Source organism: Bos mutus, chromosome 16 (assembly GCF_027580195.1).
Source record: "Bos mutus isolate GX-2022 chromosome 16, NWIPB_WYAK_1.1, whole genome shotgun sequence".
Lineage (NCBI taxonomy): Eukaryota > Metazoa > Chordata > Mammalia > Artiodactyla > Bovidae > Bos > Bos mutus.
In genome coordinates this window covers 40,722,716-40,737,073 of record NC_091632.1, presented here as the reverse complement: position 1 = coordinate 40,737,073, position 14,358 = coordinate 40,722,716, and positions in this window count along the sequence as shown.

The window sequence follows — 14,358 nt, the reverse complement described above, 5'->3', positions numbered from 1 at the left end:
CATCCTGTAACTAACAAAGAGAGGTGGGGGTGGGGGAACTCAAACTCTCTAAAATCCTGCTTGGGTAAAGTGTCCTTTGTATCTGCAGACCCATCTCACAAACTCATCAAATGTTACACTCAGCGCTTGTCTACCCTCCAGGATATGTGCTGCCGCCAGATGGAAATTCCACTGACTAAATTAAAACACACTAATTGGGCATCAAATTTCTCCTGAAAATGTTCCTTCCCAGCATCACAGATGAGGTATCGTGTGGGTGTCGGATGTACGACTAAGAGGAAATTCATTCTTTCTGCACAAATAAATCATTCAGATTCACTTTGCTAAACTTTCTTATTGGTTCCTGGAAATGATCAAACGTAGGGTGTGGGAATCTAACTGCTCAAACATTCAAAAGGTTTATTCAGTGAATGGGAAAACAAGAGTAGTCGAAACGAGACAGCTAAATCATTTATAATAGATAAGATGTGGTCTTCTGCAAAACAATACTAGAAAGTCAAAGGCTACATCTGAGACACAGAGGTGTACAGATCACAAAACGGGATGTGCACAAGTATTTTCGCCCTCGAAATAATTTGCTAAATGTTTTGAAGAACCAATTTTAAGACTTTCTGTTCCAAGATTAATTCCTAATTTGTAGTATCACCAAAAACACACTGTATAACAGTAACCTTATAGTCAAGGAATTTTCATCAATGTATCATTCAGGTTCATGAATTGCAATGACTATAACAGTTCTCTAGCTATTGTGCAGCTTTCATGATGATTAAACGATAACTTGAGGCACCTTCCCTGGTGGTCCAGTGGTTAAGACTCCACCTTACAATACTGGGGAATTGGGTTTGATCCCTGATTAGGGATCTAAGATTCCACATGTTGCAGAACAACTAAGCCCAAGTTCCACAACTACTGAGTTATCAAGCTGCAGTAAAGATCGCACATGATGCAACCAAAATCCTGCACGCAAAACTGAGACCCAAAGCAGCCAAAGAAAGAAAAATACTTTTTAAAAAATAAAAATAAAATACAACTTGAACCTCCAAATTTTGCTCAGAATAGTTGACCTGACCTAAAGGCCACTGAGGATGTCTATTTTATTTTATATTGGACTATAGTTGATTCACAGTGTTGTGTTAGTTTCAGGCACACACAAAGTGAACTGGTCAAACACATACGTATGTCTATTAATTTTCAAATTCTTTCCTCATTTAGGTTGTTACAGAATGAGCAGAGTTCCTTGTGCTATATAGTAGATCCTTGTTATTCATCACTTTTATGTACAGTAGTGTGTATATGTCAATCCCAAACTCCTAATTTATCCCTCCTCCCAACCTTTCGCCTTTGGTAACCATACGTTTGCTTTTTATGTCTGTGAATCTCTTTCTGTTTTGTAAATAACTTCATTCGAAACCAAGGATGTTTATATAGACATTAAAAGGCTCTGGATTCCTGAGATCAAAGTCAACATCAACAGTGACAAATGAAGTTAATAGCCTTTTGGCATGAATTCAGACTTAATAGGAAGTGATGAAGACCCTCCATGGTCTTCCTCCCCCAAACCAGTAACATCGTGAGAAAAACACTTTTAGAGGCAGATTAGACAAAAACCTGACCAGTTCAGTTCAGTCCTCCTCAAAACTCAAAGATCATCAAAAACAAGAAAAATCTTAAAAACTGTCACAGTACCAAGGAACCTAGGGGGACATGAAGACACTGTTTTAGGTGGGCTCCTGGAACAGATAAAGTACATTAGGTAAAAACTAAGAAAATCTGAATAAATGATTCACTTTAGCTGATAATCTATCAATATTGGTTCTTTAATTCTAAGTACTATAAAGTTTATTTTAAACATACTTATGGCTATTTTTTTATATGCCATAGCTTCGTGTCTATCAGTTCAAATACAAATTATATAGATAGAGAAAACCAAAAAGAAAAAGATGAAAGCACTAAAATGTTAACATCTGTGGACTCTGGGTGAAGGTACTAGAGAATTCTTTGCACTAACCTTGCAACTTTTCTGCAAGTCTGAAATTTTGTCAAAATTTTAAATACTTGTCATAAACAAAAAGAGATATATACTAAAATGTATATACATGTATTTGTAACATGTGCAATAGACAATGAATTAATTCATCAATATATAAATCATAAGAAAAAACAAATGCCACAATAAAAAAAGAAAAATGAGCAAATAAACCACAAAAGAAATATGAGGGCTAACCATCATATGCATATGCACGTATATATACATATGTACATATGGATACACACACACATATATATATACATATATTCAATGTGTATGTATATATATACATATATATGTATATATATTCAACTTCAGTACCAATAGGAGAAATGCACATTTTCTGAGAGCTATGCAAAAATTTTGTCTACTAAAGCAACCCTCAAAAACAAAGAAACAAGAAAAAAAAATCTGAAATTAACCCAAAACTCCAAAGTTGAAGAGCATATCATTAACTGAACACTGTACTTCTACTAGGTGTCCCAAAAATCTGGTTGCCATTTAGCAACTGAAAAAGTTTTGAAAGATGATCCGTCTCTTTGATTCAACATTTTCTTTACTTGGTAGAATTTATCCTGAGGAAAGAAGCAGAGAGATGGAAAATTACATACAAGGCAGTTCATTATAACATTATTTAGGAGACTTCCCTGGTGGTCCAGTGGTTAAGACTTCGCCTTCTAATGCAGGGGGTGCGGGTTCAATCCCTGGTCAGGGAGCTAGGATCCCACATGCCTCCTGACCGAAAAAAAAAAAACAAAACATAAAAAGAAGTAGTACAGTGTAACAAATTCAATAAAGACTTTGAAAATGGTCCACATCAAAAAATCTTTAGGGAAAAAAACATTACTTATAATAATGTTATGTTCAGAGTCTAATACTCGAGACTGGTCGGTCATCATACAGATACAATCGTGCTGTATCCGTATGATGGATTACGAAGTAGCTATGAAAAAATCCTGTTGTGAAAGGGTGCTTAGTGACAATGGGGATAATATTGTTGTTAACAATACATGCACTGTCAACAGCAGTCATCTTTGGGTGCTGTCATGATTTTGTGGGCAGTAACTTTCAGACACCATGAAAAGAGATTCTACACGGTTGTAGGATATAAGCACAGCTGCGATTCTATTCTTGATGAATGCAATGGCTCTCATGGAGGCTGATGAGCCTTAGGAAGAGCTAAAGATGAGAAATGGCATGGGCTTCATGATAAAATACTGAATTTTCCCAACTTGAAAAAAATCTATATATTCACCCATTTTGCAAATATCTAAGTAGTCAAAATCGTGTGCTAGGGGCTCTGTGAGGGAAGTGGAGAAATCTACAAAGTTGGATAAGGGATATTCTCTGTTCTAAACGAGTTTACAATTTAGCAGGGATGGTCAAAACAATTTTACAAAAAACTATAATACAAGGCAGAACACTGGAGGAGAAAGTATATTCAATTGAGATGAAAATTAAGGACAGGGTATCTGAGAGGAGATCTGCAAAGAGACTCATTTTTTAACTGGCTGCCATTGCCATGGGAAACAGCAGGGATGAAATGTGCAAGGATAGTACAGGGAACAGAGTGAAAAGGGAGAGATGGGGGGAAAGGCTTATTCAAGAAAGGAAGTAGAGGACTTCCCTGGTGATTCAGTGGTCAAGAATCTGCCTGCCAGTGCAGGGGACACAGGGTCGATCTTTGGTCTGGGAAGATTCCACTTGCTGCAGGGCAACTAAGCCCATGTGCCACGAGTACTGAAGCCTGTGCCCTGGAGCCGGCACTTCACAAGAGAAGCCACCAAAATGAGAAGTCCAAAAACTGCAACTAGAGAAAGCCGTAGTGCAGCGACAAAGACTCAGTGCAACCAAAAATACAAATAAATCATGTTTTTAAAGAAAGAAAGGGAGTAGAGGGAGCTAAGGATTGGAAAGATTCGCTAAAGACAGATTAAAAAGCCTTAAACACCCATCTGAGAAGTTTGAACTTAATATGTTAAGTAAAGCGAAGTGAAAGTTGCTCAGTCATGTCCAACTCTTTGCAATCCCATGGACTATACAGTCCGTGAAATTCTCTAGGCCAGAATATTGGAGTGGGTAGCCCTTCCCTTCTCCAGGTGATCTTCCCAACCCAGGGACTGAACCCAGGTGGCCCATATTGCAGGTGGATTCTTTACCAGCTGAGCCACAAGGGAAGCCCAAGAATACCGGAGTGGGTAGCTTTTCCCTGCTCCAGCGGATCTTCCCGACCCTGAAATTGAACTGGGGTTTCCAACATTGCAGATGGATTCTTTACCAACTGAACTATTAGGGAAGCCCATGTTAAGCAAATGTAGTTATTAAAGTTTCTCCCAGTGATTTGAAAGTCTGAGAAAACCTGCTACCTCAGTCTGTAAAGAATCTGCTTGCATTGCAGGAGACCCAGGTTCAATCCCTGGGTCGGGAAGATCCCCTGGAGAAGGAAATAGCAACCCACTCCAGCATCCTTGCCTGGAAAATCCTATAGACAGAGGAGCCTGGCAGGCTGCAGTCCATGGGGATGCAAGAAGTTGGGCATGACTTAGTGACTTTCACTTTCATTTTCAAGATGAATCTGACTCTCATTGCTGACTTCCATCCAGAGAAATCTTCCCAGTGCAGAACAATGCAACTGCAAACAAAATATTCTAAAACATCCTCATAAATAGGTTGCTAAACTGGCAAAAAAGTAAGTAAAATCTTCAGAGACCTGACAAAAGAAGAAAGCCTGACTCTAAGCAGGTAAGAAAATGATGAAGTTGGCATTTGCTCTGAGGGCATCAGCCATTTCCTGATGGCCTAGACCAGAAGTCAGAAAACTATGGCCCAGGGACTAATCTATCACCTCTTTTTATAAATAAAGTTTTATTGGAACCCAGCCCTACACATTCATTTATGTGTTGTCCCTAGCTGCTTTCATTCTAAAATAGCAGAGATAAGTAGATGCCACAGAGACCATGTGGTCTGCAAAGCCTAATATATTTACTCTGTGACTCTTTGCAAAAAAAGTTTGCTGACTCTTGGTCCTGAGTTTTCATGGGTTGAGTTTATGGGATTGGGGAAACAAACCCAGGCATGTGCATAGAGTAGGATGCCTCATGAAAGAGTGAATAAAATTGGGATCCTAAAAGGTGACACCTTCTGTAGATGAATTAGGAGAATGCTTGTCTGAAAAGGGAGATGAAGGGGATACTTGCTTGTTCATATCTTAGCTGCAGTAGAAAGGAAAATGTTTTCTTTGAGAATTCCTACCCCAAGTCCATCCTCACATAGGTCAGAATCCACATTATCTCTGAGATGGTCCAAAAAAAGTCTTAGCCAAAACTTCAGTTTATTGAAGTGACCCTGTCTCAGAAGTGCCCCTAGGTGTCTAGCATAAACAAACAGGAATCCTTGAATTCCCATAGATAAAGTTCCAGAGAATCAAAGTTTCAAATCAAAAAGCACAAAATGCATGAGGAAACAAGTTACACAAGGGAAAAAATTGTCAACTTAGAGTTTTATATACATGAAACTATCTTATAAGAAGGAGGGTTAAAAAAAAGGACATCTATAAGCCAACAGAAACGGATAGATCTTTCAATTAACATATCACCCCAAAAGGAATGTTCAAAAGAAATATATTGTAGAGAGAGAGTAAAACTAAGCAGAAAAAACAAACATCAAGAGTAGACCCACAAAAAAAAAAAAAAGACTGCTCATATTGGAATTATTAGAGACCAAATGTAAAACAGTATGTCTACTATAATTTTAAAAATAAAAGAAAATATCAGAGAAGAAAAATGAGATTATTAAAAATGAACAAGCATATTTGAAATAGAACCAAATACAATATCTAAAAATGACAAGTATGACACTGATATTGTTGTTGTTCAGTCACCCAGTCATGTCTGACTCTTTGCAATCCCATGGACTGCAGCACACCAGGACTCCCTTTTCCTCACCATCTCCCACAGTTTGCCCAAGTTCATGTCCATTGCATCAGTGCAATAATGTTGATATTACAAAGTACATTAATGTTAAGTAGCAGATGCAGTGAAAGAGAATAATAACAGATTGGAAGATAGATGTGAAAAAATTATACAAAATCCAACACAGAGAAACAGAAATAGAAAATACAAGAGAGATAAGAGACACAAAGGACAAAGTTAGAAGGTTTATTACTCATCAAACTTATAGAAGGGGAGGAAAGAATAGGGAGGAGGCAAAAGAAATAATGCCTAACATTTTCCCAGAACAAATGAAATACAACATTCCTCAAATATAAATGAAAGAACTTCCATAAACCAGCAATGATCAACAAAAAGAAAGTCTTTAAAGACAGAAAGAAAAGATGATACCTGCAAGAAAAGACAATTAAACTGACCAATAATTTTTCATCAATAATGATAATATTAAAAGACAGTGAAATAACACTTTCAAATTTCTGAGGAAAAAATTGTCAACTCAGAGTTGTACATACATGAAATCATCTCTTGAGAAGGAGGGTGATAAAAAAAGACATCTACCAGCAAACAAAAACTGATAGAATTTTCAATCAACATATCAACTTCCAAAGGAACTTTCAAAAGAAATATATAGTAGGGAGATAAAAAACTAACCCTAAATAACATCTGAGGGACAAAAAGGCATGATGAACAAAAAAGATATAAAGTTAAATTAAATAAATATTGACTATATAAACAATGATAACAATGTCTCATTAGGGGTGATGGAGAAAGGGAATACAATTATAAACAATGCAATGAAAAGTGGGAGGCAGCAATTTGAGTTAACATATTCCCAAAGTTTTTATCGTATTTTTCAGGAGGATAAAAATAATCTTTTTAGACTTTTCTATGTCAAGTATGCATTTTACAATCTATATAAGCACATTAAAAAAGAAAAACAGAGGGTAAAACTTCTGAATTGGGATGAGAAAAATATAATAAGTACCAAAAAAGCCTTTCCTTTCTCCAGGGGATCTTCCCAACCCAGGTCTCCTGTATTGCAGGCAGATTCTTTACTATCTGAGCCTCTAGGGAAGCTGAAAACCAAGGAACTGATCCCAAATCTGTGCATTTGTTTTTCCCTTTTCTTCTTATTTCGCATTCACTTTGTAAACACTGCCAAGCTTTGGTGCAGGTCTCCACATCCCAGGATTAGAAGAACTGATGCCCTAACAAGAAATGATAATGCAGAACTAGGAAGATAATTTAGCCGCCACCACAGCCCCGAATTAAAACTCTTTTGGTCACACAATACCCATGGCAATAAGAGTGACATCTCTAACATGCAAACTTAAACCTTTTTAATGCCCACCCTCCCCTATTTTAGCACCGAGTCTGAACTTCAGTTCTATGATGACCTCCAAGACCTTCTAGAACTAACACCCCAAAAGATGTCCTTTTCATCATAGGGGATGGGAATGCAAAAGTAGGAAGTCAAGTGATACCTGGAGTAACAGGCAAGTTTGGCCTTGGAGTACAAAATGAAGCAGAGCAAAGGCTAACAGAGTTCTGCCAAGAGAAAGCACTGGTCATAGCAAACACCCTCTTCCAACAACACAAGAGAAGACTCTACTGATCAGATGGTCAATACCAAAATTGGATTGATTATATTCTATGCAGCCAAAGATGGAGAAGCTCTATACAGTCAACAAAGACAAGTCAGGAGCTGACTGTGGCTCAGATCATGAACTCCTTATTGCAAAATTCAGACTTAAATTGAAGAAAGTAGGGAAAACCACTAGACCATTCAGGTATGACCTGAATCAAATCCTTTACGATTCAACAGTAGAAGTGACAAATAGATTAAAGGAATTAAATATGATAAACAGAGTGCCTGAAGAACTATGGATGGAGGTTCATGACATTGTACAGGAGGCAGTAATCAAGACTATCACCAAGAAAAAGAAATGCAAAAAGACAAAATGGTTGTCCGAGGAGGCCTTACAAATAGCTGAGAAAAGAAGAGAAGTAAAAGGCAAAGGAGAAAAGGAAAGATATATCCATCTGAATGCAGCGTTCCAAAGAATAGCAAGGCAAGATAAGAAAGCCTTCCTCAGTGACCAATGCAAAGAAATAGAGGAAAACAATAGAATGGGAAAGACTAGAGATCTCTTCAAGAAAATTAGAGATACCAAGGGAACACTTCATGCAAAGATGGGCACAATACAACAGAAGTGATATGGACCTAACTGAAGCAGAAGATATTAAGAGAGGTGGCAAGAACACACAAAAGAACTATATAAAAAAGATCTTAATGAACTCAGATAACCACAATGCTGTGATTACTCACCTAGAGCCAGACATTCTGGAATGTGAAGTCAAGTGGGCCTTAGAAAGCATCACTACGAACAAAGCTAGTGGAGGTGATGGAATTCCAGCTGAGCTATTTCAAATCCTAAAAGATGATGCTGTGAAAGTGCTGCACTCAATATGCCAGCAAATTTGGAAAACTAAGCAGTGGCCACAGGACTGGAAAAAGTCAGTTTTCATTCCAATCCCAAAAAAAGGCAATGCCAAAGAATGTTCAAACTACCTCACAATTGCACTCATCTCACACGCTAGCAAAGTAATGCTCAAAATTCTCCAAGCCAGGCTTCAACAGTATGTGAACCAAGAACTTCCAGATATTCAAGCTGGATTTAGAAAAGGCAGGGGAACCAGAGATCAAATTGCCAACATCTGTTGGAACATTGAAAAAGCAAGACAGTTCCAGAAAAACATCTATTTCTGCTTCATTGACTATGCCAAAGTCTTTGACTATGTGGATCTAACTGTGGAAAATTCTGAAAGAGATGGGAATACCAGACCACCTGACCTGCCTCCTGAGAAATCTGTATGCAGGTCAAGAAGCAACAATTAGAACCTGACATGGAAAAGACTGATTCCAAATTGGGAAAAGAGTATGTCAAGGCTGCATATTGTCGCCCTGCTTATTTAACTTATATGCAGAGTACATCAAGTGAAATGCCAGGCTGGATGAAGCACAAGCTGGAATCAAGATAGATAGGAGAAATATCAATAACTTCAGATATGCAGATGCCACCATCCTTACGGCAAAAAGCGAAGAGGAACTAAAGAGCCTCTTGATGAAAATGAAAGAAGAGAGTGAAAAAGTTGGCTTAAAACTCAACATTCAAAAAACAAAGATCATGGCATCCAGTCCCATCACTTAATAGCAAATATATCGGGAAACAATGGAAATAGTGAGAGACTTAATTTTGGGGGGGCTCTAAAATCACTCCAGTATTCTTGCCTGGAGAATCCCAGGGGCAGGGGAGCCTGATGGGCTGCCATCTATGGGGTCGCACAGAGTTGGAAACGACTGACGTGACTTAGCAGCAGCAGCAGCAGCAAAATCACTGCAGGTGGTGACTGCAGCCATGAAATTAAAAGATGTTTGCTCCTTTGAAGAAAAGCTAAGACCAACCTAGGCAGCACATTAAAGAGCAGAGACCTTACTTTGCCTACAAAGATCCATCTAGTCAAAGCTGTGTTTTTTCCAGTAGTCATATATGGATGTGAGAGTTGGATCATAAAGGAAGCTGAGCACCGAAGAACTGATGCATTTGAACTGTGGCGTTGGAGAAGACTCTTGAGAGTCCCTTGGACTGCAAGGAGATCAAACCAGTCAATCCTAAAGGAAATTAGTCCTGAATATTCATTGGAAGGACTGGTGCTGAAGCTGTAGCTCCAGTACATTGGCCACCTGATGCAAAGAATTGATTCATTGGAAAAGACCCCGATGCTGGGAAAGATTGAAGGCAGGAGGAGAAGGGGACAACAGAGGATGAGATGGTTGGATGGCACCACTGACTTGATGGACATGAGTTTTGAGCAGACTCCGGGAGCTGGTGATGGACAGGGAAGCCTGGCAGGCTGCAGTCCGTGGGGTCGAAAAGAGTCGGACACAACTGAGTGACTGAACTGAACTGAACATCTAATGGCAGAAAGGGAAGAGGAACTAAAGAGTTTCTTGATAAGGGTGAAGGAAGAGAGTGAATAAGCTGGCTTAAAACTCAACATTCATAAAACAAAGTTCATGGAATCCAGTTCCATCACTTCATAGCAAATAGATGGAGAAATAGTGGAAACAGGGACAGATTTTTATCTTCTTCGGCTCCAAAATCACTGCAGACAATGACTGCAGCCACAAAATTAAAAGACACTTGCTTCTTGGAAGAAAAGCTACGACAAACCCTTGACAGCATTTTAAAAAGCAGAGACACCACTTTGCCAAAAAAGGTCCATATAGTCAGAGTTATAGTTTTTCCAGTAGTCATGTATGGATGTGAGAGTTGGACCATAAAGAAGAATTGATGCTTTCCAAGTGTGGTGTTGGAGATGACTCTTGAGAATCCCTTTGTCTGCAAGGAGATCAAATCAGTCAATCCTAAGGGAAATCAACCCTGAATATTCACTGGAAGGACTGATGCTGAAGATGAAGCTCCAGTACTTTGGCCACCTGATGCAAACAGCTCACTCACTGGAAAAAGACCCTGATGCTGGGAAAGATTAAAGGCAAAGGGAGAAGAGGGTGACAGAGGATGAGATGGTTGGATGGCATCACCGACTCAATGGACATGAGTTAGAGCAAGCTCTGGGAGATGGTGAAGGACAGGCCAGCCTGGAGGGCTGAAGTCCATGGGGTTGCAAGGAATCAGACATGACTTAGTGACTGAATAACAACACATATTGAATCCTAATTGGGACCAGGCCATGATCTAAATACTTTTAGGTGTACAATTTTATTTATCTGAACAGTAACCCTACAGAGTGGGAAGCACTGTTAGCCCCAGCTCATAGCTAGTGACAGAGTGGGGATTCAAACTCATCCCTCCAAATACAGACCCTTCATCACTGCGCCATTTTCCTTATTCTTCTTTTACCCTGAAGAAAAGAAAATATCTCTTACCAGGGAACCAACTTGGTAAAATCACACCACAGTGGCCTTTTAAAAAATATTATTTTTATTTCTTTGGCTATTTCAGATCTTAGGGCTTCTCAGGTGGCAAAGTGGTAAAGAATCTGCCTGCCAATGCACGAGACCCAAGACATATAGGTTTGATCCCTGGGTCAGCAATATCCCCTAGAGAAGGAAATGGCAACCCGCTAAAGTATTTCTGCTTGGAAAATCCCATGGACAGGGAAGCTTGGTCCACAGGGTCGCAAAACAGTTGGCCACGACGGAGCACACACACAAGCACTGGCTACATACTGGCTTTGTAGGGTCTTACTTGTGGCTCATGGGCTCTTTAGTTGTGGCATGTAGGATCTTAGTTCCCTAACCAGGAATCAAACCCAGGCCTCCTGCACTGGAAGCAAGGAGTCTTAGACACTGGACCTCCAGGGAAGTCCCCATACCAAGTTATTTTAGAACTAAATCCAAAGAAGTAAATAGCTCTAAGTTTTCCTGCTTTCATATAATGATGTAACTTTCCATATGTGTTGTGTGTGCTGAACTATTAGCTTGTGTCTATATAACCATACCTCATCTATGTTGGTGGCAGTGAAGGAGTGAAATGTATTTCTGAAATCTCTTAATGAAGAGCTGACATTAATATTTTTAATTAATTAATTAATTTGGCAAGGGGCTAGAGCACACCCTACTGGCCAGCTCATGGGAAATACAGGATTTACTTGGAAGAAAATGTCATGTTAAAATTTAAAGATAAAAATCAGATTAGTGTTTCAAAGAAATTTGAAAAAAATTGTCTTATAAACATCTATACATTAATGTATCTATAGGGCAATAAAAAAAGGGTTTCAAGTTCTAGAAATGGGATAAAACTAGAAATATAATAACTGCCAACAGCATCAAATGTTTGTTAAGGGAGCATTAAATGAAAAAGTGGCCCAGTTAAAAGAAAACTATACAAACAGCCCTCCAAAACTCATACTAAGCAAATACAGGTAGGCCCTGGCCCTAACACTTAAACCAGTAGACAGATAAATTAAAACCAGCCTGTTTGGTCTTTTCCCAGGCTGAATATACTGCATAAATATATATATATTTAGGGGGAAAGCTAAGAAGGTGAAGTAATATCCTTCATTAATATCCCTGGGAAAAATGGAAGTTGTAAAGAAAATCTTTTTCTATGAAACTTTTCAAATGACTGCTAAATTTGAAAGCTCCATGCAGACTTTGTTTCGATGAGGCAATCCTCATGGGTGAATCTCAGCCCTTATCAGTGTGAGTGTCTGAGTGTCTAAAATAATCCACAAAGTTTATTAGAAATACTGTGTGTATATATATATATATATATATATATATATATGTATGTATGTATATTTCAATACATGTATATGTGCATGTATCTATGTGTGTGTGTGTGCCCAGATGTTTCCAAAACGTAAAGTGACAACTAAACAAATGAGCTATATGAAATGCAATTCTTTTATTGTCATGTATTTTTTAGTTGCACACATCTATAAATTAGTTTTTTGAAAGTGCATATCTATATATATCATGAATAGAAAAAGCTCTAGGACTAAGCAGTTATGCAGAAAGTGTCTCACTTTAAAATATATCTCTATAAACAAGTCAAAATACAAAAACATCTGTAATCAAGATGAATAAATGCCAAATTGTGATCCTCTTCTGCAGGATTCATGTAATATCAAAACAGAAATTCAGAAGGGTTGCAAGGCCCCTCTTTGGCACAATGTGAGCTTACACACAACTTGCAAGGATGCTGGGAGAGGACAGACAGGAACAATGTCCTCAGGAAAGCAGAGATTGTGATCATAAGATTTCTGAGCTAGAACCTTCCCCTGTTCTTACTCCAAGGACAGCCTCTTCTTACTCTTAGAGAAGCACAAGTGTAAAGTGACATTCTGGGTCAATGTGATATAAGTCTAATGTTCTAGATGCTATGTTTAGAATCTTTTATATAAAATAACATCAGATAATATAAATTCCTTGGGAGGTGACCTCAAAATTAGATGGATTCGGAGAGATGTGAAAAAACATTCTGACTTTAAATTTCTTCCTTACTGGAGATAATTTAAAACATGCTAGATTCAGTACAAAGAAGGTACTTTCCCCCCTAAACCTCTAGACTAGTGTTCTAATCTGTGAAAAGTCACCAAATGATCACTTGATAAACACAAAAGGCTCATTTCAACTTGCTTAGCATTTTCCTTTTAAACTCTTCCCCAAATATTCCACATTATTATTGACATGCTAGTGCTATTACAAAATATTATTAATAGAGTCTTAGATAAAAGATTTGTGGGGTTAAGTCTTCTCATGTAATTCGTCCACAGCTGAGAAAGCCATATTATGTGAATATCATTATAAGCAAAATTCAGTAAGCCATCAGCTATAACTGGTTTTTCCTCCAAAATGAATAAATCAAAATGTGTATTTTGGGGAGGGGGATAAATTAGGAGTTTGGAACTAAAATATACACATTATATCTAAAATAGATAATCAATAAGAGCCTACTGTATAGCACAGGAAACTATACTCAATATCTTATAATAACCTATAATAGAAGAGAATGTTAAAAAAAGAAAAAATTATACATATATATATAACTGAATCACTTCATTGTATCTCTGAAACTAACACTACATTGTAAGTCGACTCTATTTCAATAAAGAAAAATTTTTAAGATGTTTATTTTGCAAGTTTTAAATAGATCAGAAGAAAAAAATTGGATTCATGAGGAATGACTCCTGTGATTTTGTGGGTTTTGTTTTTTTTTTATAATTTACCAAAACATTAGCCCCTCATTCGGCTCCCAGCTCCCAATCCTATAGTGAGTATCCTGTTGATCTTCTTTCTCTAAAGAAGGGGTGTGTTTGATGGTTGCTCTAGTGATTATCACTGTTTAATGAATGGGAGAATGTAAAAGCTCGCCAGTAAGGCCAAAGCCCAAATTACAGCTGTATTGTGGCGACTTGAAATAGTGCAACTAGGGTTCCTTTTGGGTGAAACTTGAGCTCAGCTAAGTCCCCATTCATTAAATGCTGGACTGTGAGGTCTGAAAAGATGTTCTCTGGCAAGTTCCCATGCTGATCCCTTTTTTACACTGATAACAGTTGTATGGGTAAGCTGTAAACTTTAGTGAAATCAAAATGGGGTTGGGGGGAAATCTGTGTAACTGTGAATCAAAAAATCTAGTTGATTCGTAAGAAAGTTAGCATTAGTTATGCCTAATTGCCATCATTTCCTAAAATAATACCAAATGGCAATAAGAAAACTTAACAGAAAGATGGAACAACTGAACTGTTGATAAGTAGCCTAGCCATGAAAATGACCTAAGAAAATGACCCAAAAGAGCTCATCAAAATGGGGGGATAGAGTTCTCTTGGCTAAATATCTTGCACATAAAA